The sequence below is a fragment of the Rhipicephalus microplus genome, unplaced genomic scaffold (assembly GCF_043290135.1).
Source record: "Rhipicephalus microplus isolate Deutch F79 unplaced genomic scaffold, USDA_Rmic scaffold_47, whole genome shotgun sequence".
Lineage (NCBI taxonomy): Eukaryota > Metazoa > Arthropoda > Arachnida > Ixodida > Ixodidae > Rhipicephalus > Rhipicephalus microplus.
This window is the reverse complement of record NW_027464620.1, coordinates 2,266,954-2,288,704: the sequence shown is the minus strand read 5'-3', so window position 1 is coordinate 2,288,704 and position 21,751 is coordinate 2,266,954.

The window sequence follows — 21,751 nt, the reverse complement described above, 5'->3', positions numbered from 1 at the left end:
ACTTCCAACATTCAAAAAAGTAAAAGGATCTTTGCGTTTAAGACGAGAAGAAAACAAAACACCGCTCATTCATTATTCGCCTCACCGTTATCTAGCGAGAAGTTGATAATGCTTACGAAGTTTATAAAAGTTTGAAAACACTTCACAAAACTCGCGAGTATATAAATGTTAGCTGCTTCTCGCGCTGTGGCTCCTACAAACATTTTGCAACTTTTTCTGTTGGGTAGGTTCTTTCTTGGTAGTGATCCTGAAGTTCATTCAGTACGTTGAATTATAATCTACACTTCGTATCCCACCAATGGGCTTAAAAGGATTAAAAACATACCCGTTCCACAAGCCTGCCTATCTCATCACTCTTCTCGAACTTTGTGCGATAACAATACGAAACTAAATTGACTGTAACGTAACTCTACAAAAACCAAGGCTCAACTTTAGAAACGCAATTGATAATAGGAGTTTCGACTCACCGCTACAATCGCAACTTTTACTGATAAGTCAAAGGGGTGCTAACCATAACGAAAAAATGTTAGAAATGGCTAGCTTCACTGGATACACTTTAAGCGCGCCCTGTTGATAGCTAACTCTTACGCGGATTGCTTGCTGCAATACACTACAAATATACGCAGTGAAACGCGACTCAGTGAACCCAGCTCGATTAAAAAAAGGTACAGCAATGTAAAACGGAAAAACGTTGGCTTTCTCAGATCTATTCAACTTCAGTAAACACAACTTCTTTATTTTAAGTACAGACACTTTGAAAACAGTAGAAGCACTCAAAACATATGACGAGAAACAATTCCTAAGGTGAATATTGCATGCGCTGGAACTAAGACCAACTATAAGGTCCAAAGGTGTCCGGAATCAAGTTTCCAAGTAATTATCGATTCACCACAGTATTTGAGTACATAACTTAACAAATCAATCACAGCGAAAATTTTCAGTGCTTGAACTGCGAGTGGAGTTGCAGGAATTTGTCGCACGCTTTAAAGGGCCACTCACCATGTTTGACAATTTTGAGCTAATAATCGCAATGGGTAGACGAGGCGTTCATAATCCCGTCTGCCAAAAATTTGCAACGCTACGAGCCGCGGGAATGGGTCAAATTTCAAGATGAAAGCTGTTCGCCCTCCCCTTTACCGGTGCACGCGTAGAGAATGAGCGCATGACGTGGGCGTAGAAATGGCCCTACGTACACAGCACTGCGGTCACGTTGGTCCTCTACGTAGACGATTCTGCTCTGACGTTGTCAACAGTATACCACGTGACATGGCAAAAATTATTTAACACGACATGCGTAGCTTATGTATTTGTGGCTTTAAGAGATGAATAAAACTTGAAATAAATAATGAGACACAATAAAAAATTGTGCACGTTTTTCTTACATTTTTTTCCCGTGAAATGCTAGGAGATGTGGGGCCAATGTGTCAGCATTTCACATGCGTTCGGGTTCCCGCGGTTAGCGCATTGAGCAGACGACCGCCATTGAACGCTCCTAAGCGTTCGCGCACTCAATGTGCTCATCTACTCTACCGCGTCTAAGCCAGCGTTTCCAAACACTCCCGCAGAAACAGGCAGAAGACCACAAAATAACGCTGGTCAACAAAGCAACGCTGCTCGCGTGCACGGGGGCTGGGCTTGTTCGGCACGTCATACGAACGTCACCTCTTGGTCGGATGCCGGAGAGGGTGGGGAAGAGGTTTGGCTTGCGAAGGCTACGCGGAGGAGCGGCAAGGGTGTCGAGCCAATTTAGTCGGTGTTGGTCGAGTTCATCTCCTCTCACCCTCGTTTCGCGCCGCTTCAAAAAACCTGTTTTCTCCGCTCGCAATGAACCGATTCGAAAAATTTTTGTGGCAAAACTTTCGTCATCGAACACCCAACAACTTCCACTGTCTAACTAAAATTTGGTATGGAGCCTGGTGAGTGGCCCTTTAAGCCCTTGATCTCTACTTTCGTTCCAGCTACTAAGCTGGAAGCAACACAGGGAGAAACAACACGGAAATAAGAGCACGCGTTGTGAAACGCGAGGACTCTTTCTTTGTTTTATTACTGCAATAACTAGCATGTCAACTCTATATTTGCACTGTGCGCAGCGCGTGGCACGTGTCGACACCTCGTGGCAAGAATTGCGTCTCGTCCAAACACTGCCCTTTGTCAGTGTCACCTGTCGGACAAGGCAAGAGTCTGTATATGATTCACATAAACATTCACATTTCGCCCAAGCAATCACGTTAGCTACTTTCACATTTCTATAAGACTATAATTTTGTTGTATTACGGCCATCTTTACACAGCACGCGGACTTTAAGTTTTATAAAGAAAGAGATTTTGCTTTATGAAGTGTCAGCTTGGTGCTAGGGTAGCGAAAACTGCTTGTCGCCTACTACAGTAAGATTTCATTTAGTGGCTCTGGTGAAACCAATACGACGTCACTACCTCATTGCATCTTCGCTTTTTCGAGGGTCACCCGGTCACAAGTTATATGCAGCACTGGTAGAGGTTCACAAAGCTTCCCCAGAGTGAAGAAAAAAAGGAGGGGGGGGTGAGGGACCAATATACTTCACTGAGTGAATAAACAAAAATGGCTTTTGTCTTTGGGTTGTGTAAGGCGATTGAATAAATGACTTCGTAACTTTTTTATTGTGACAACACAACAAGGACACGTATATTTTTAACACTACTTTAGGCTACGGGGAAGGGGGGGGGTAGAGGGTGGTGGAAGGTGATTTACATAGATAGATGCATGTATCTAGTTCTTGTGACGCAGTGAAGTGAGAAACGCGCATTGTCGAGAAAGGAGTGGCTTCACAGCTCTGAGATATATCGATATGTACTATCCTTTGCTTGTAAAGTCACTTCTCACAGGCGCTCTCCTGCGGACGACAAAAGGCACACGTACTGCACGCTTTCCTAAACTCAGATAGCGGAAGAGGGGAAACATTCGCAGTTTATAGGGGACGAAGGAGCGCTTCGGGCGACGAATCAGCTCTAGCGTGGTGCTCCAGCCACGAGTGTCCGTTTCAACGCCAGTAACGAAGTGGACACAAAGACCGAGAGTTGAAGAATGACTCAAACAAGGGCTACGAGGGGACGTTTTGAGGCCCAGAATGGGCGCTTTCGGGATAGAAAAACTTGGTGGCGCGCCGGAGCTTCTGTGTGCAGCGATGTTGGAAGATGCGATGACTGTGGCGGGAACGGCTCCTACAATCGAGAGAGCACAAGCCGCGCGCGCGCAGACACTATATGAGACAAGCGAGAATGTGACAGGAGGGACCGGAGCGTACATGCTGCTGGCAACAAGCGCTGCAGCCGGCGGCGTGTTGATGGAGAAAGTAGGCGAAGCGTTCATCGCGACACGTCTCCTTGTGCTCGGAAGCCCGTCGTTCTGATCGAGTCTCCTCGTTCTCATGCCGTGCACACACTGTCCGTCGTCTTCGTTCGACTTCCATGTTGCCTCTCCTCGATTTTTTTTCATTATTTCGGTCACTTGAGCTGTCGGCACCGTCTCCTCGGAAAGATGGACTTTTAGCTCAATTGTGAGGATGTTATTAAGTCCGGACCCGTAGGCCCTCGGGAGACCATTTGTGTTTGTACACCGTATACTGCACCACGTAGCATTGGAGCATTTTTGTTTTTATTATCTTATACTTAGTGCAACACCCGAAGTCTCCTTTTCTCCCTCCTACTTTCGGCGATCGTTTGCTCGGTGAGGCGAGCGGAATAACGCCGGCTGCAGCTGCCACTGGCGACTTCAACAGATGAGTTTGCTGTAAATGAAGCTGCCCAAAAACGTCGAGCGTGCGATGGAGCGAAATGAATCTCGAGAGGCTTTTCTCCACACGCCCGCCTCCGTACCCAGTGTTGACTTTTGTAATAAGATTTTTCAGAGGAAAACAAATATAGGGAACAAGGTAATAAATAGCACTGAGAGGCATGTCAGTCAGCGTGCTCCACGAAGTAAGATATTAAATTCGGTTGTCCCCAAAAACGGGACACGCTCTACGCAACAGACGAACGCAAAAAGCAATAGATTTTTAAAACGTGAGCTGTGAATTCACTATCGCCTTGTGATAGAGCTTCAAAGTGCACCTTTTGAGGCACTAAGCAAACTTCTTCAGCGGGAAGAATATTTTTGACAATGAACAAAATATGCTTCTTCTAATGCTGTGTTGTGGCGCACCGCTTACCTGGGTGACTAATATGCTCAAATCGCACTTTGACTTGGGCAAGTCGTCCCACATTCGGATAGGTTTAGCGCAATTTGGACAAATACAGGAGACACACAGAACACCGAAGTGCTCACCCTGAACTTTGCTGACAATGGGGAGTGGTTAGTACCCGTAACTTTCAACTGCTTCGTAATTCTCAAGCGCGCAGAAAAAGTGGGATATCTATAAAAAAATGCCTCACACATGATAACTATAGGCTGGTAGAAAGTCGATATAATATGAAAGAAAAAAATTAATTTGATGTTTATTTTTATGCCCGAACCGTAATAGTATTATGAGACGCAAATTTCACAGTATACGTTCCACAATATGTTTTTGGCCCGTACTTAAACCTTTTCATTTTGTATTTCGTCAAGAGCAATATGTGACGATCACTAAAGCACGTACTCTAACCCGCAACCTGTTGTTTATCAGGAACTCTCGCAGTTCTCACAGTGCGTGGTAAGTACAAAGAATTGTTAATTTCCACGAAAAAAAAATCTGTGAGAATATCGTTGAGAAGTCGGCACAGAGATTATCAATTGAATTTTAAGCGATGCCGCTGCGTACAGTACTTTCCGCAATATACCTGGTGGTCAGCCATCAAACTGTAGGTTACTTTAAAAGAAGTGAGAACATGCCAAATAAGGAGAAACTTGCAACTAAGCACGCTCTCTACATACCAATTTTCGAGTTTAGGTGCCAAGATACTGTCATTTCAATCAGACAACTTCCATCTATTGTTCTTCAGGACAGCGTGATGTACCTGCCACTGCAAGAAATCTTTGCGTCTTCATGTCTTCCACGAAAACTTTCACAGGTAGTCGTATATTACGATAGACGCGCCCACCACGAGAGTCTTAATGGTGATGGCCGTAAAGCAGCACGACCCACGAAATGGCAAAGAAGAAGAAAAACAAATACCGCAAGTTGAGGTCAGTCAACGCTGTCTTCCCTTTATACGTACCCACAGATAATACGCATACCATGGAGGCGGGCGCAAACAGCGCTCACGGGAAAACCGAAGCAGCGGGTAAATAGCAAAAAAACAGAGATCTGCTCTAAAACATGGGAGCCGACGAGCAAGCCAAGCCAGCTTAGATGACTATGGTTTCGCACGCCACGGCCCCCAAGATCTCGCACGACTGAGGATGTATCTAGAGACGGCGGCTCTTTTATGACTCGTGGCTAACCGGGCTCTAGTCTTTTGTGGACTGCGTCAGGTGTAAATCTCCCGCGCCCGGGAAAAGAGAAAAGATGATCTTGACAAGAAGCAAGGAAAAAATCCTTACCTTCGCGACGAAAGGGGTGTGAATGCTGTCGAAAGTAAGGTGCAAATAAGAGCGGCGCACCGAAATGGCTGAACTTTACGATCTGCTCTATCGCGCGCCAGGGACCCGTCAGGGAGGGAAGAAGCAAGCGGGGCCGGGCGACGAGTATGCCGAGCGGCGGCAGTGTCACCACCACTCTAGCGTTAGCGACGCAACAACGTGGCTCGGCCCGGCAGCCTCCCAGAGAGGCCCGCAGTGTGCGAGCATTTTCTTGCTACTCCGTTCGGGTGCCTCAGCGACTGCTGGTTTAGCTTAGCCATGCTTGCCTTGGTTTGGGCCTTTCTTCTCTCCGAAGGAACTCGCAACCGACTTGACCTTACGTGCAATTTTCGGTTGGCGCTTGGAGAGCCGTAAATTTCGCTTTTATGGTCTAAGCTGTGCCATGTACGCCAGCTTGGGCGACTGCCTTTGCGATCTGAGACATTCACAGCGTAGGCCAGTGGGGTGTCGTCGGGGGCAATTCGGTAAATGTAAGGTGGTGAGCCGAAGGTAGTTTTGCGCGTTTTACAAGTGCCATTCACAGTGTCCTGTGGATCGTGGTTACCACGTGTAAGGTACAAAAGCGAACGCTTTGTCACTTGCAGTACAAAACGGCAATAAATTAGGTAAATGGCTTTCACACCTTTTACAATCACATAAAACTAATTTAGGTGGTCACTTCTAACTTCCACAAAGGTTGAAAACGCTCTTGTCTCGTTATTTAGGGCAACCTTTTAGTTTCTGCTTGGTCAAAAGATGCCACAAGATGCACAGACCTTGCTGTAGGTCTTCTGGAAACAACTTGCTTGGTACATAAGAAATCTTGGTCCGTGTTGACGTATCGTGATGAATGTGTATTCATTGTAAAGCGCTGTGGGCATATTATCTGTTATGCTCCGTGCCTTCGGCTTTTATCAAAAAAAAAAAACTACGGGGAAAGTTGAAAAACCCAAAGCTGATCCTTTTCAGAATTTCCTGTATGCTATACCTTACACTGGCGAAAGAAATGGGTGTGTTGGAAAGCTGAGGATGAGGAAATCAATCAAATATGGCCAGAGGTTTATATCACCCCATTTTTTTCGTTTGGACTATCGTTTCATTATTTTTACTAATATTATTTACAATAAAAGCTCTCCGCAATACTTTGTGTTGTGCTTGCCTGCACTACACATATCCAAGCTTACATGGCAGTCGCGTGGAGGCCAATAATTTCAGTATGATCTGCAAACGAGTTTGTAGTGGTGGCGGTAACGTTCGTAGTGGTGGCGGTGGTTGTGGTGATGACGATATTGCTACCTGAGAGCCTACAACCTGACAGACCCAGTCTCATTGGGTCCTAATCAGTGTTCATTATCTGCACGTTTTCTGCCGTGAAATAAAGACAACACGAGACGCTTTCGTGGGCTCTGCCCATGGTCCTTCTGGCGGCACCCTGTAGAAGCCGCATGTCTTATTTCAACGTGTGGTAAATTGCGATGAGTGCCAGCAGTCAGTCGCATGATGACAATCATCATTCGTGGTCTTCAAGTAGGAGGTGGTAAACGGGTATATATATTTATTGGAGTAAGATTTTCAACGTTTCTATTTTAATTTAAGCAACGATAAAACATATATCATTGTCAGCTTCGATAATGTCCATCATCTGTCAACCGAGTGCACCTTCTATTTCTTCAAACGCTCTTCTTAATTTCGCTTTTTTTTTTCTATAACCGTTAGTCAACTTATTCAATTACCATCGCCATCACCTGCTCGCCTTGATAACGGCAAAAAACAAAATGGATAGCACACGCAGGTTCTATTTTCTACTTTGCTTTTAATATTCAGATTTCATGAAACACAAAACAACAACCTGCAGACGTAACTTGACTTCCAACAGCACCACAGCAATTATTGCTTATATTTATTGTCCCACGCTATGTGGCGATGTGATAGGGCTATGACAAAAGAGGTTATGCTATTCTCACTAGCAGACTCAAAAGGATCACGTTCACGGAAGCAAGAGCTAACTCGAATAACCGGAAGCGTTGTTTTACTTTCGTCACATGGCCTGTGACTATACCATACCGGTCTACCGCTAAGGACTGTAGATAAAAAGCGTACACGCTCTGATAGGATTGTTGTGCAACGTTGACCCGTAGTGTGCTAACAATTTATGTTTACTTCGCCAACTCCTATCCGCGTTACGTCAATGAGCCGGGAGTTCTTATCACCGGAAAGGGTAACCGAACTCATTTCCGGCCGAACTGTGAGCCGACTCGCATGCACCAGACTGAGTTCGAATGCCCCTTTGGAAACGTTTCTGCTGTGCCGGCTGTGAGTTCTTTGACCTCAAAGGAAACAGCCGCCCACAAAACTTAGCGATATTTTTTTTTGCTTGCTTCTTTGTTTTCTTTTCTGCTGTTTGTTCTGCTACAGGGTTGATATTTTTTTTTATTTATTTAATACATACTGCGGACCACACTTCTGTCCAAGCAGGAGGGCATGGTGTAATGCAAAGAGAAATACAATACACGCAAAACAAAACACAAAAAAACAGTGCACAGTTACTCAGTATCGCAAGTACTACATTCGATTGTCTGGTTCCAGTATGAAATGGTGCGTGGAATAAATGAAAATTTGAAGGTGTCCGTTCTCGCGAAGTACGGAGTTAGTGCATTTGGTTGGCGATGTCTTGTCGGTCTTGTGTTTAATGGAGAAAGAAAAGGGGTTGGATCAAGGGAAAGTTTGCGATTATATAAAAGAGACAGAAAATCAAGGCGGGACTTCTTTCTACGATCCTGAAGGGAAGGAATATTATTAGCTAGCATTAGGTCTGTGGGGGAGTCCGTTCGCAAAAACCTAGAATAAACAAACCGAATGGATAGATTTAGTACGTACAGTTGACATTCAACCTTTAACCAAACACAGTCGTGTTACTTAACAATAAACGCTATGCCACTAAACAAAAAAAAAATCGGGTGAGTCTAGTGAACCTAGGGGAAATGGTATGCCGTTGGTGTGTAACGCGCAATGCAGAATGCATCAATTTGTATTTATATATTTCAACATATCTGTGTACTCTTCTGATCCTCCGCCACATTCATCGAGGAATTGTATTCTAGCATATGAAAAGAAAAATTAATCCGTGAACCCTGCACCAAGCCGCACAATGCTTGAAACAGCGAAACTGTTTTACGTTGCTGCTGGATTGTTGCTATAGGTTTTAGGTAACTCTAGGTCGTTTCAACGTTTACCGTCGGTGCATAGAGGTTGTAGATGTACCACAGTCGCCGACATGGCACGGATGCTCAGACTCCAGAAACAGAAGCTCGCGCTGAAACTGAACAGCCGCACTTCTCGTTCACTTCGGCGTGTTCTAGAAGCCACCGTTGCCTTTTTTATTCTATAGTGTTCTCTCGTTGTGTGCGCATTCGAGGTCTTCGGCTCGCCGCCATCGCTTCACAGCCATCTGTTGGGCTAGCTGTTGCCCTCTTCATTTTAGTGGGAGCATTGAGTGGTGGGATTTATCCGAATTTTGTGGCACATACCCGGTTATGGTGATGATAGTTTGCCGTTAGGCCTCACGGAACGTGCCCGTAGGCTACGCTAATTAAGGCTGGTATTAACACAATGAGCAATTGTATCGGGCCAGTTGGTATGAATCCATCTGGGTAGAAAGCGCGGCAACTATTACACTGAACACACAACACAAGCGCTTATGTTGCTTGTGTTGTGTGTTTTTACAGCTTCGCATTAAAAAAAAACCTAACTCACGCAATATCATATTAGTGTGTAGATTAGTTCCCTTTCAGTAACACTCATAGTTGGGAAAGTTGGTGTGTGTTTATGGTTAAAAACGGCGCACAAACGCGAGACACAAATGAAAAAGAATACCCAAGACGGAAGCCGACACCCGTCTTTAGGTATTATTCATTTCTATTTCGTGTTTTTGCGTTGTTTTTAACCACAACTTCCTATTGCAGCAAGAAATCTCTGAAGGCAACAAATAGTACAAAGAATAATTAGTGGAGGTAAACAATAAGAGGTAAAAGCTCGCTCTGGGCCTGCATCCTTTCATGACGCAAGGGTACGAATGGGAATATTATGAACGACAACGAAGTGTACTGTGAACTTCATGCAAAACCTGCAATGTAGTATTTATGAACCATGGACGATTGTCACTATAGTCTAACAATATTGTTGTTTAACGGGATTTTTCGAACTACACTGAGGGTGAGTCAGTAAAACATACAATAGACCATATTGAGGTGACTCTCCGAACCTCTATACAAGCCACCCGCATATACTTTGTACTGTTATGACCGCAGCTATCGCACCTAGCGGCGATGCAACAGTGACCCAGAATCTATGACTTGGTGGGGGGTTTTTAATAATGTTTCTTCCAGCGGAATCAAAATGATGGCGGAGAAATGTATGGCTCTTGGGACTTGAGTAAACTGTTCATCCAGCCTGGGTAGTGCAGTTGCGGCTGCTTCACAGTTATCGGTTATCGTTGTTCACGCGAATTAACCCGAGAAAAAGAAAGCTTTTCGTTTATAGAGTGTCGTTGTCGTGTCAGTTATCCAGTATGTACAGAGACGCCAAAAGGAACAAGCAGTTATCTATTACGGCGTTCGTTGGTGTTCCTCAGTATGGCAACAAATAAACTATTTTTACAATAACATTTTGCCAATCGACTAGCGTAGCAATGTGTTTTGAGTTAGTTGAATGAAGTTAAATGAGTTAAAAAGGAATGCCTATCTTCGTTTTCATGTTCTTTTTTCACCTTTTTTATGGTGACATTGCTTCATACCCATTCCTTGTCTTGGTAGTTGCTGCGAACGCAAATAGAAAGGAGGGCCGGCCGCATACCTTAATTGTACCTGTATTGCGTAAAAGTGTGCGCGCTGGTAAGCTGCTAAATAACGGTTTCCTTCGTTATTTTTCCTAATAGCACCAAAAGAACTTCCTTCGAATATATATAAAAAATTCCGCCATATCCACGAAGTGAATGATGATGAGTGGGTGAAGCTCCGGAGGTAAACCTGGTAAACCATGAATCCTCTGTACATTTTGCCCACTCGATTTTATTACATCGCTCCCCCTAGCGTACGTCGCCGCACTAAATCGAACGATTGCCTTCAACCAATGACACGCGCCATATGTGACATCATTCCTATTTTATAAGATCTCGCGTCTTTCATCAACTACAAGTACCGCTTTCTAGTTTATAACATCTTGCATCTTTTCATCATCAGCTACAAGTACCACCATCTAGTAAACACTACAAGAACTAAACGAGAGGTGGCTACATGGATGGATGGATGCTATGAGCGTCCCCTTTATAACGGGGTGGTGACAAGTATGCCACCAGGCTCGACAAAAAAAAAAAACTTTTTTCCCTTTTTTTCATGTTGGCCTAATGCCTCTACTTCGATAAATTCTATCTTAATGGAAAAAAGGTAAATTTTCAGCTTAAGTTCTCTGCCATTTACGGCACACTGTCCATATTTTATTTTTCCAATATTTATTTTTGTCCTTTCTCTCTAATTTTCTGCCACCAATACTCTAACCGTCTCTTACTTATTTCAATCGCGGGTGTGTTCAGCTTTCCATTGTTGTCCCTAAAACCCAAGGCTTCCTGTAGGTTCGTGCCCAAACGTACACCTGGGTGGATATCTCCACATTCAATCAGAACATGTTCCGCCGTTTCCTTATCTTTCCCGCAGCATGTGCATTGTTCTTCTTCTTTACTGAATCTTGCTTTATAACTACGCGTTCTAAGGCAACCCGATCTCGCTTCAAACAGTAAAGCGCTTCCCCTTGAATTATCGTAAAATGCCTCCCTCCTTATTTCATTTTTGCCCTTTCGGTAGTTACTCAAAGCCGGTTTTTTTCTCCATAGCTGCCATCCAGTAAATCCTCTCCGCCTCCCTGACTTTTCCCTTAACGCTCTTTGTTGACATATGGCTCACAATACCAGCCGTATATTTACTAGTGAGTCTTCTAGTTCTTTTTCTCCACTGTGTGTCCACGCTCTTCCTATACAAATAACGGAACACCTTCTCTGCCCATCTACTCTCCTTCATATTTCTTAGCCTTTCTTCGAACCTTATTTTGCTCTGCGCTTCCCTCGCCTCAAAACCTGCCCACCCCATATCGCCCTTTACAGCCTCGTTTGTCGTCTTCCCGTGAGCACCCAACGCGAGGCGTCCCACAGTCCTTTGATTTACATCCATTCCCGATTGCACCTCTGCCCTCATGCACACCACTGAGTTCCCAAAAGTAAGCCCTGGAACCATTACACCCTTCCACAGACCTCGAAGCACCTCATACCTATTGTATCCCCACAACGCTCTGTGCTTCATTATTGCCGCATTCCTCTTTCCTTTTGCTGCCGAGGCTTTTTCCTGTACCTCCATGTATCTATCACTCTCATTTACCCATACTCCAAGGTACTTGTATTCACTTACCCTCGGTATTTCTTGGCCTTGTATGGACACCGTCTGATCACAGGGATCATTGAATACCATCAAACCACACTTCGTTACACTGAATCCTAGTCCAAGAGCTTCACCTTCCCTTCCGCATATATTCGCCAGCTGCTGTATATCATCTCGACTGTCCGCAAATAAGACGATATCGTCCGCATAAAATAAACCTGGAAGCTTCTGCTCAATCATCATGCCGCCCTGTTTGTGTGACAGATTAAAACCAATGTTGCTACCTTCTAGCGCTTTTTCCATACTCACCATGTACAGCATGAATAACAGTGGGGACAAAGGACATCCCTGTCTCAGACCCCTGCTAACCTCAACGTTCTCTTTGCTACGCATTCCTTCCCACTCTATGCAAACTGTATTTTCTCGGTATATCTCCCTCAAAAGCTGTATACAGTCGTCGCCCATGCCCATTCCTTTCAATATATCCCACAAAATTTCCTGATTAACGTTGTCGTATGCCCCAGTGATGTCTAGAAAAGCCACGTACAAGGGCCTACAGGAGACGGTACCGCCATCTAGTGAACACTGCAAGAACTAAACTAGAGGTGGCTACATACAGGCTACAGGGGACGCACAGCCCACGCCCTAAGGAGCTTCGCCCCTAAAAGTAGCTATAACGAAACCGACTGTGACACTGAGAACGTGTGACTGAAGCCCATGTACAAGAGCTAAAATCAGATTAATGATCTTATTCCACGTAAGCCGATAACAATTAAGCTATCAGTTATATAACAAAAACATCACGGCGACTAAGCATTCTTTATGACGACATTGCAGAACACGTGTGACTGCAGTATGTGTTTTCAGCGAGAATCCTTCCAATTGACCACGAAGTAGAAAGCCCCTTAACCTTGGTATTAGGTATTTTATATTTACCAATATCTCACACCTGTTTGCACTTATACCCGTCCTACTATACTAGTAATATGATTAGACTCTCTCGATATAAGCAGGTTACTCCCTTTCGTCTAGTTAACGATGAAGCTCACCTACCAACTGAGGGTGGTTTTCAAGGTGTGTTGCTTTTTTTGGGGTTTTAGCCCAGTAATTTAGCGCCCTGATAAGCCGCATCGTATTAACCGGGACCCTACAGAACAGCTCGGACAAGCAGTTATAGTTGCGGAAGTAATAACCATAAATCCGTTCCAACGAGTTGTTGTCTAAAAGTTTTGTGCCATAAACTTTAATAAGCGCATTTTACCACACACCCTGCGAGATAAATTCTTGGTTTTTATGAAGATCCCCACAATGCTGGGATTCCCGTAACTGTTTTGGCACATTTAATCAGTATTTTTAACGCAAAGGCCTAAGAGCCTCTGCCAGGCTACCTGGCCTTTAGCTCTTGGTCCTCTATTTGTGAAACGAAAGAAATAATAAATTACGAATTTGAAATTCACTCGCCAGTGAAATATCCGTTCTTGTACAGGTTCGCAACATTTTTTTTTCTGCATAAAGCAAAGAAGGTTTTTTTTACATATTGTTGTACGCTAGATCAATACATTTACATTGAAAACATTTCAGACCGAAGAAATCTAGCCAGTACCCAGTATTTGGTAATACTAATGCGCGTTTTTTATAAGGCAGAAAAAGAAAGAGAGTGTGAATTTGAGTAACAAAGAGCCAATTGGAGACTTGTTTCGTTCAGTCAATAAAACTTTTACTCAGCTTGTTATTTATTTTCTATTTTCATGAGTGGGTGAAAACTTTTGGGACGGGTGATGCGGGTTTGTGTCGAAAAAGGTAATTATGCAATCGCGTCTAAATGACTCGTTCGTTTTCTTCCAGCAAGTGCACTAATCGGCTTCAACTCAGTGCAGCTATTTCGGACACTTTCTGTAAGTTGCGGTGGTCTCCCAACTTCAGTTCTGTTGTGCAAGCTTTTTCCGCGCACTGAGGGAAAAAATGAAGCACATAGAGTGAAAGTTTATGTGTGCCATACTACGTAGGCATAAACAACCAGGAAGAAAAAGAGCCAAAATTTACGTGACGGTTCCTGCGCCTTCTTTCAGTTTAAATATCCAGTTTTAGTAGCTGCAATAAATAGAAGTAAGAATAATTCTGCTTATTCAATCTTTAATATTTTCGGTAATAACCTTGTTGTTTCGAAAACAAATATTAGTTGTTTGAGCATTAATGCTTTTTACTTGGAATTTTTAGTGAAACTTGTGCCTGGGATAGATAGGTCCGTCTTCAAAGCAATTAGACAATACTTGGTTGTCCATAGAAAGAACCGAGACAGTGCGTTTGGCACACCTCCGCATAGTGTAAAATATCCGGCTGGACGAGTAACGCCTATGATCATGATTTAATAGTTGTAGCCGCTGAGGCTGTTATTGGGCACAGAATAACGTGAATATTACATCTTCTAACTGCATTGGCTAGTCACAAGAAATAAGCTCGAAAGTTTTAGTTTGATTTTAAAACAATATGTCACTTAGTTGTGTTTTACTCTTCTTTGTGCAATGTTACGGGAGTGTATTAAGGTCGGCAATCACCACGATAATTGCAGGAACAGCAGGCAAGGCGTAGCCAGGAAGCGAACTGTTCGAGTGAGCCAGCCGATGGCAATGCGCGTCGGCACGTGTTTATCTTCTTCCTCATAGCAACAATTTTTTATAGAAAGTCTCTTCCTTCATCTGATAGCATTTTGTTTCTGTTCGTCGTGATTATCAACATCAAGGAGCTTTTAAGCAGTACATTAGCCTTGATGCATGACACTATTTATATAGGATGGCATGTTTCAAAATAATAAACTGTAAAAGACAAGAACATCCACGTGACCTAACGTGTTTTTTTTGAGTGTGTGTGTGTGCCTACGGGTAACAATAAGATCAAAGAAAAGAGCAACAATATAGAGCTCAACTCGAAAATTGTCATGAACCATTTAGTTTGCAATATTTGTAACTTGAATTACAATGTCAATCAAGCAACATGCTAAATAATTCACCAATTCAGTACATGCAGCGCCACCACAACAAGTACACCAGAATATGTTACTTCAATCTCAACCAGATACAGAGCGTGCAAAAACTGAAGAAAAAAACAGAAATACACGCAAAGAAGGCCACAGACAGAGACGCATCAGGGGGTCTACCAATGGCAATCGGAAAGTGCGGCGAAAAAGGAAGTAACCTAAAGAAAGAGGAAGATGCTAGCGTAGTTGCACCGAAAAGCCCAGCGCCCTAGAGTTGCATCTACGGGTCGAAATGCTTGCCTAAGTTGTTCGCGGCGCATCTAGCTCAGCGGATTCGGGGAGTGGCCCGAATCCTTGGGCATTCCCCTTCGTGCCGCGGTGGTCCATCACCTGTCTAAACCAGTAAACTCTTTCTCTCTTTTTTGTAGCTATATATACCGAGTCTTCCGACTTTCTCTACTGCAAAGTACGTTTACTCGATTGCCCGTTGGTTCCTTTTGGTAGTTTCTTTCTTTGAGATGTCTGTCCGCCAATCGCATCGTTGCCATCGTGGCAATCGGGCTTGGTAACGATGGAGACGCCCACTTCTTTCGCCTGGATGCACATGCTCTGTTCCCTTGATCGAATCGATCGCCCGCAGTACGCGCAATGAACGAGCATGTGCTTTGTGACACATTCGGTTGTAGCTTAAATTGAAGCACAAAAAAGAGTGAACAGAGCAAAGTGGCGCTGCGTTGTTTGCTTCTCTAAAGTGACACTAAAGAGGATAGGTGGACTCTTTCTTACTAGCCAAATCAGATTTTCACAGTACCGAAAAGAACGATCTCACCACTAAAAGGCCTTCGGTAAACGAGGAAAAGCGCAAAAATTGAATGCACGTGGCAACGTCTCCTTCAAGTACCCGATCCAGTTCTCCATGATGTCGTAAGTTTTGACGACGTTTGCTAGTACCTATAAATTTTTCTATTGGTAAAGATTGCTTAGATTGCGTTATAAGGCAGTCAGAGTCTGCACACGTCAAGTTAGAAAAATCTAGTTCGAGTGACGTGGCCGGATTACGCAGAAAACAATAAAAAACACAGATGATACCTCCATCATAGGAATTGGTATAACTAGAATGATGAGCCTGTCTTCACAGATGCAGTTCGTTCGTTATTGTGCATTTTTATATTAGAGTTTGTAAAATGTCTATTCCTGTTTGGCAGCTTTAGCACCATTTGGCACATCTTCGCCTAGGCGAGTAACGTGCCGTCAGGGCGAGTAACGTCCGTGATCATAATATAGCCGTTGTGGCCACTGAAGCTGTTAATTAGGATATACCTGGGCACAGAATATCGTGAATTTCAAAGAAATTTGGCGTCACTGTGACGGAACGGTAATTTGAGCGTGTGCACCGAATAGGCAAATACACAGCAGATAAGTGGAGGCCTATAATAGCAAAAATAACGTTCTTTAAGGATAAAGAGAAAGTTCTGTCGTCCGCACACAAACTAAAAGGTTCCGAATTATCTATACGAGAAGTTTGTTCACCAGAAACTCGGCTCACCCGACAGAAGCTGATAAAATTCTCAAAAACACAGAAAAATGCGTATAAGCTATCTTGGACAAGCTACGAATTGCTTCCAAGATATACATATATGACTCTGCGAGAAACACAGTTATGGAGTCTTTTAGATAGCTACAGCGTTGTGCGCGCATGCAGAATAAACAACCAAGGCATGCTAATACTTCACTATCACTGTCAATAGCAAACACACGCAGCAGTATGTCAAAACAGTATATGATCTCTACTTTTCTGGATGACAGTAGTTCTGAAATTGTCGCCTTCTCGGAAACTTGGCTATATCCTGCCATCAGTGATGACAATATCTTCACCTCAGCTAGCTTGTACCATATCTACAAGTGTGGTCGCACTGGTAAAAGAGGAGGCGGCGTTTTGGTGGGCATAAAAAAACTATCACTTCATTTTTACAGAACACTAATTTTGATCGCGAAATAGTTTGGGTAGCCTGTACCGTCCCTCCCTCAAAAACCCTTGTAGGATGCTGTTATCGAGCGCCGGACTTCGCTTCTTCCTTCAATATTATGCTCCGAGACAGTATCACCAAGGCATGTGAACTTTTGAGAGCACACAAAATTTACATATTAGGCGACTTAACCTTTCCCCTCATTGACTGGTCCACGCTGTCATCTCCATGTCAGACGTCAAATGAGTTTCTTAACTCTAGATTTCAATCTCTTCCAAACTGTTCTGAAGCCTACACGTGGTGCAAACATGGTATATCTTATACCAACTACTGCTCCGGACACAATACGTAAAACGAATTACTTGGACGGATTCAGTGACCAAACGCTACTCCAAGTAGAGATAAACATACCCCGACTTGTAGCCGGTGTACATGTAAAACAAATTCGAGACTATAATAAAGGGAATTATCAGGAGATTAATTATCAACTAACATTGTTTTTTTAAATACTTTCCTACCTTGCTTCCATAATCGATCTGTCGAAGAGAACTGGCTGCTTTTCAAGCAAATTTTGTGTACATTAGTGAACAAATATGGCCTCTGGTTAAAACTAGCAATGATAAATCAAATCCTTGGTTCACTAAAAATCTTCAGAAAATGCGGAATAAGAAAGCGACTATATAATAATGCAAAGTGTTCGGGCAGTTCTTCTTGTTGGCTCAAATATAAAAGCTGCATAAAAGCATATTGCGCTGTTTTAAGTAAGGCTAAGGTGAAGTAATATTCTATTGATCTACCCACCCTACTGAAAAACAACCCAACAAAATTTTGGAATGTCATCAATCCCGCCAGCGAAAACCGGAACATCTCAATACACGATCGCAGCTACGTCCCTCTTTCAGCTAGCCAATGCCCAACAGCACTTAATTCCTTTTTCACTTCTGTCTTCACAAAAGAGAACAGTACAAACATACTCTAGCTAGCCGAGCTTGACTACCAACTCATGGAACCAATAGACGTTGAGGTAGACGGGATAGCTATAGAGCCATGAACAATCTCAAGTTATCTTCATCGTGCGGTGTAGATGAAATCAATTCTAAGGTGCTAAAGATACAGTGAAGGCCTCAAGCAAAATTCTATTCTATATATTCCGGCAGTCTCTAGAAACTAGCATAATACCGTCAGACTGGACGTTGGCAAAAGTAATACCAATATTCAAAAGTGGAAATAACACCTCATGTGAAAATTACCGTCCTATCTCACTTACATGCATTTGTTGTTAAATGCTAGAACACAAGATCGCTTCGCATATTTACAGACATCGGGAATCCAATAATTTCTTTTTCAAAAATCAACACTGTTTCCTAAAGGGTTTTTCGTGGGACACTCGGCTGTTCGAACTAAGCACAGATCTTCATGCAAATACGGACAATAATTATCAAACTGACTGCGTGTTCCTGAACTATTCGAAGGTTTTTGACCGCGTTGCACACTGTCGCCTGATACCGAAACTATCCACCTTGAAGTTAGACTCCCGTACACTATCATGGCTTCGCAATTTTCTATCTAATCGGCAGTACTACACAACAGTCAACAATTTTTCTTCTCTAAGTGATGTTTCTTGAGGTATACCACAAGGCAGCGTACCCGCACCATTACTTTTCCTCATATTCATAAGTGATCTTCCGCAACAAGTCTCTTTTTGCATCAGGGTATTCGCCGACGACTGCATTATTTACTGTCCAATAAAAAACTCTAACGATCACCTGTCGCTTCAAAATGACTTATATGTAATTATTGGTTGGTGTAGTACATGGCTCATGACTCTAAATGTCTCGAAATGCAAAGTGATGTGATTCACACGTAAATCTAGCAAATCCGAATTTTCATACAGCAATAATCAGTTCATTATCCCGATTGCAACGCAATATCGGTACTTGGGCATTATATTTACACCTACTCTATCGTGGTTCGACCACATTAAAGCAATCTCTGCCAACGCCTCCAGAGTCACTTGGTTTTCTAAGACGTAATTTGAAAGCTGCACCTTCAAGTATTCGCAAATTATCATAACTAGTTCAATTCATAGCACCACGTGAATGCCTCGTACTGCATAGTAGAGAGTTCAGTACTTCTTTAGTGGGATGTTGCAACGCCTGGGGCGTCAGGCCGCTTCTTAATGAACGTTATTGGTTCGAACTTGTATATACCTCAACCCTACATCTTGTTAAGTTCTTTATGCTTTTGATAACGTGTGTAATATAAAAAGCTATAAAGTCTGGTTAACCTCTCTCTTTTTTACCTCTTAGTGCATATTTACATTATCCATTCCCTTTGATATCGCCGTCCCTGACGCTGGTTCAGGTTGCAAACCACACTCTTGTACTGATTGCACTTGCGGCTCTATGATTCTTTAATAGCTTGACACGGACCTTTCTTGGTGGCAGTATGAGACTTGCGCTGGGCCTGGCCTTGGCACTGCATTATTACCTGCGGGCAGACGCTGTGCGTTTTCATATGAAAGGCTTAGCGATAGTCTCAGCTCTTTTGCGCAGTGCAATATTTGGGCAAGACGTTTTTTTGTTCTTGGAATGTGAATGCTAAATGAGCTGTACTACGACATCCGAGAGCAGTATACGCTGCAGCGCTGAACTACGAAGAAAACAGTAAGTATTTTCTTCTACGCCCGAACTATGTTTACACTTCTCGCTTTATACTTTCATTTTGCCATCCAAAGCTAGGTGGTGAAAAAACTCTGATTGGATTACGTTCTGTCAATGAGTGGTAGCTGACCGTAGTCCAGTAAACTTAGAAGATAGGCAGCAATGGGTTATGGTGAATCCAGACTGGAATAGTTCAGAACACAAGTAGCGGGCACTGACTGCCAGCCTAGATCACTTTTCGCTGACTTGAAAATAACGCCACAGTTCGAGAAAATAGTCCACAATCAATAAAACTATAGCAGGGTGCGATTTTCTTCAAATAGTTCTGATAACTAGGCTTTCTTAACAGATCTTTCTTTGAGATCTCTTAAGATTTAAGATCTTTCTTAAGAGATCATCTTTTGAAGCGTACTTTCTGTTTTGGTCTTACAGCCTGTAACTCGCAGCAAAGGTGATTTGATGTTAGTGGTTTTCGAGGCGACACATTGACACTTTAATTACAAACAAGAGACTTAAACTCGGTTTGGTAGGTGGTGATCTGGACAGCATGAGCAAGTTTGTCAATACTGTATGGTATAACCCAACGAAGTCCTGAGCAAACGCTTTTGTGCGCTTTTCTTTTCTTGGGGACTCTTCAACGCATTATACCTGGATCTTTGGCACTTCGATATATTTTTTATTTGTAATTTTAGGTGAACTGCCACTACGGATTCTCACTTTTTATGTATATTTCATAAATAAATAAAGTATTCAAAGTGTAACCGTAGCGTGCCTGAGGTTATGCCTCTTTCCTCTGACCCAGCGCAACAACAAGCACTTGTCGACCGAGCCCGTTCGAAGGGTTATATATATTCCCTCTATATCTTCTGTGCTCTCAACTCTGGTGGCGAAGTTTACATTGCAGAACCTGCTCTCTCGACTAGTTATTTGTGCCATTGCTACTATTCTGAGGTATATCGGCAATAGAAGCATTAAAAATCATTTCATTACGTGTTTATTGGGCATTGACACAACTGATTCTGAGGTTCCGGAAAGCACTAATCATCTTGTAAGTGTCATCCTGCGCCACATCTTTTAGGAGCCACTTATATCTCGAGTGGTACCACAAGTTATAAACATAAATAAGACAGTTCCAATGAAAAAAAAACCTAAACATTGGTAGACCGAATAATTAAAACAATATAGGTTTATTTTAGAAAATGTGGAATTGCTCCTAGACTGCTTTTAAGTTTGCGGTAAATGGGCCCACCGTTTTTCACATATTTATTTGCCGGTTATCACAAGAATTCACTCAGGAAATACTTTATGCTTCAATAAAATTCGCTCTACGACGCAGCTGTCTCTCTCTTTACCTCTTGTCGCCTTTTCTTCAAGCATATTCACTTTTCCGTACTTTTCCGTCCATATTAGCTCGCAAAAACGTACCTCTGTATTTTTTCTGTGACTTGGGTCACTGCGCCTTCCACGGTTCAAATCAAACCCACGACTCGCCGTTGCTGTGTGATACCACGGAAAAACTATAGGGCCGAAAATAAACATCGGCAAACAGAACCAGCGCCAAAATATTAGTCACGCTCTTTGGGCTATGCGCACGTTAATCTGAATAAAGGAAGAACTCAGGCGTAAATTTTTCAGCAAACAAAACACCTCTTTTGTGCGAATTCTGTAATCGAAGCGTACAGAAACTCAGCCCTACATTGGAGTGCAGCATTAGCTGGTACGTTTTCACGAGGTGTGGTGCACACCTGTATTGTGAAAGCGTTGCCTGAAAAGCAGTTCTAATCTTCGATGCCTCCGAAACGAGCTGGCACAAGTCTTGTTTACACGAAAACCTTTCAGGCTCCGTTGCGAGCTCTTTCGTCCCCTGTGTACAGGCTTACAAAAACCACGCGCCACTACGATTTCTATATCGCATGAAAATGCATGAAACCCGGCACGGAAAGCGTATACACGCGAATGTTTATTTGTATTCTACAGTTGAGTTAGTATGTAAAGAATACTGAACTCCAGCGCTTGTTCGCCGCAGAACTTCACGAGTGGTATGTGGTACCGAAAGACTTGTTGCGCCGTAATACTCCAGCTTCAATTTAAGCTTATGCCCTCAGACGCATCCTTGGTTGTAGTTCTCACGAAACCCATCAAGCATGTAAAAAATACTACCGCGTGTGTTTATTTCGATGTAGTTAGATGTGCACCACCATTTTTCAAAAG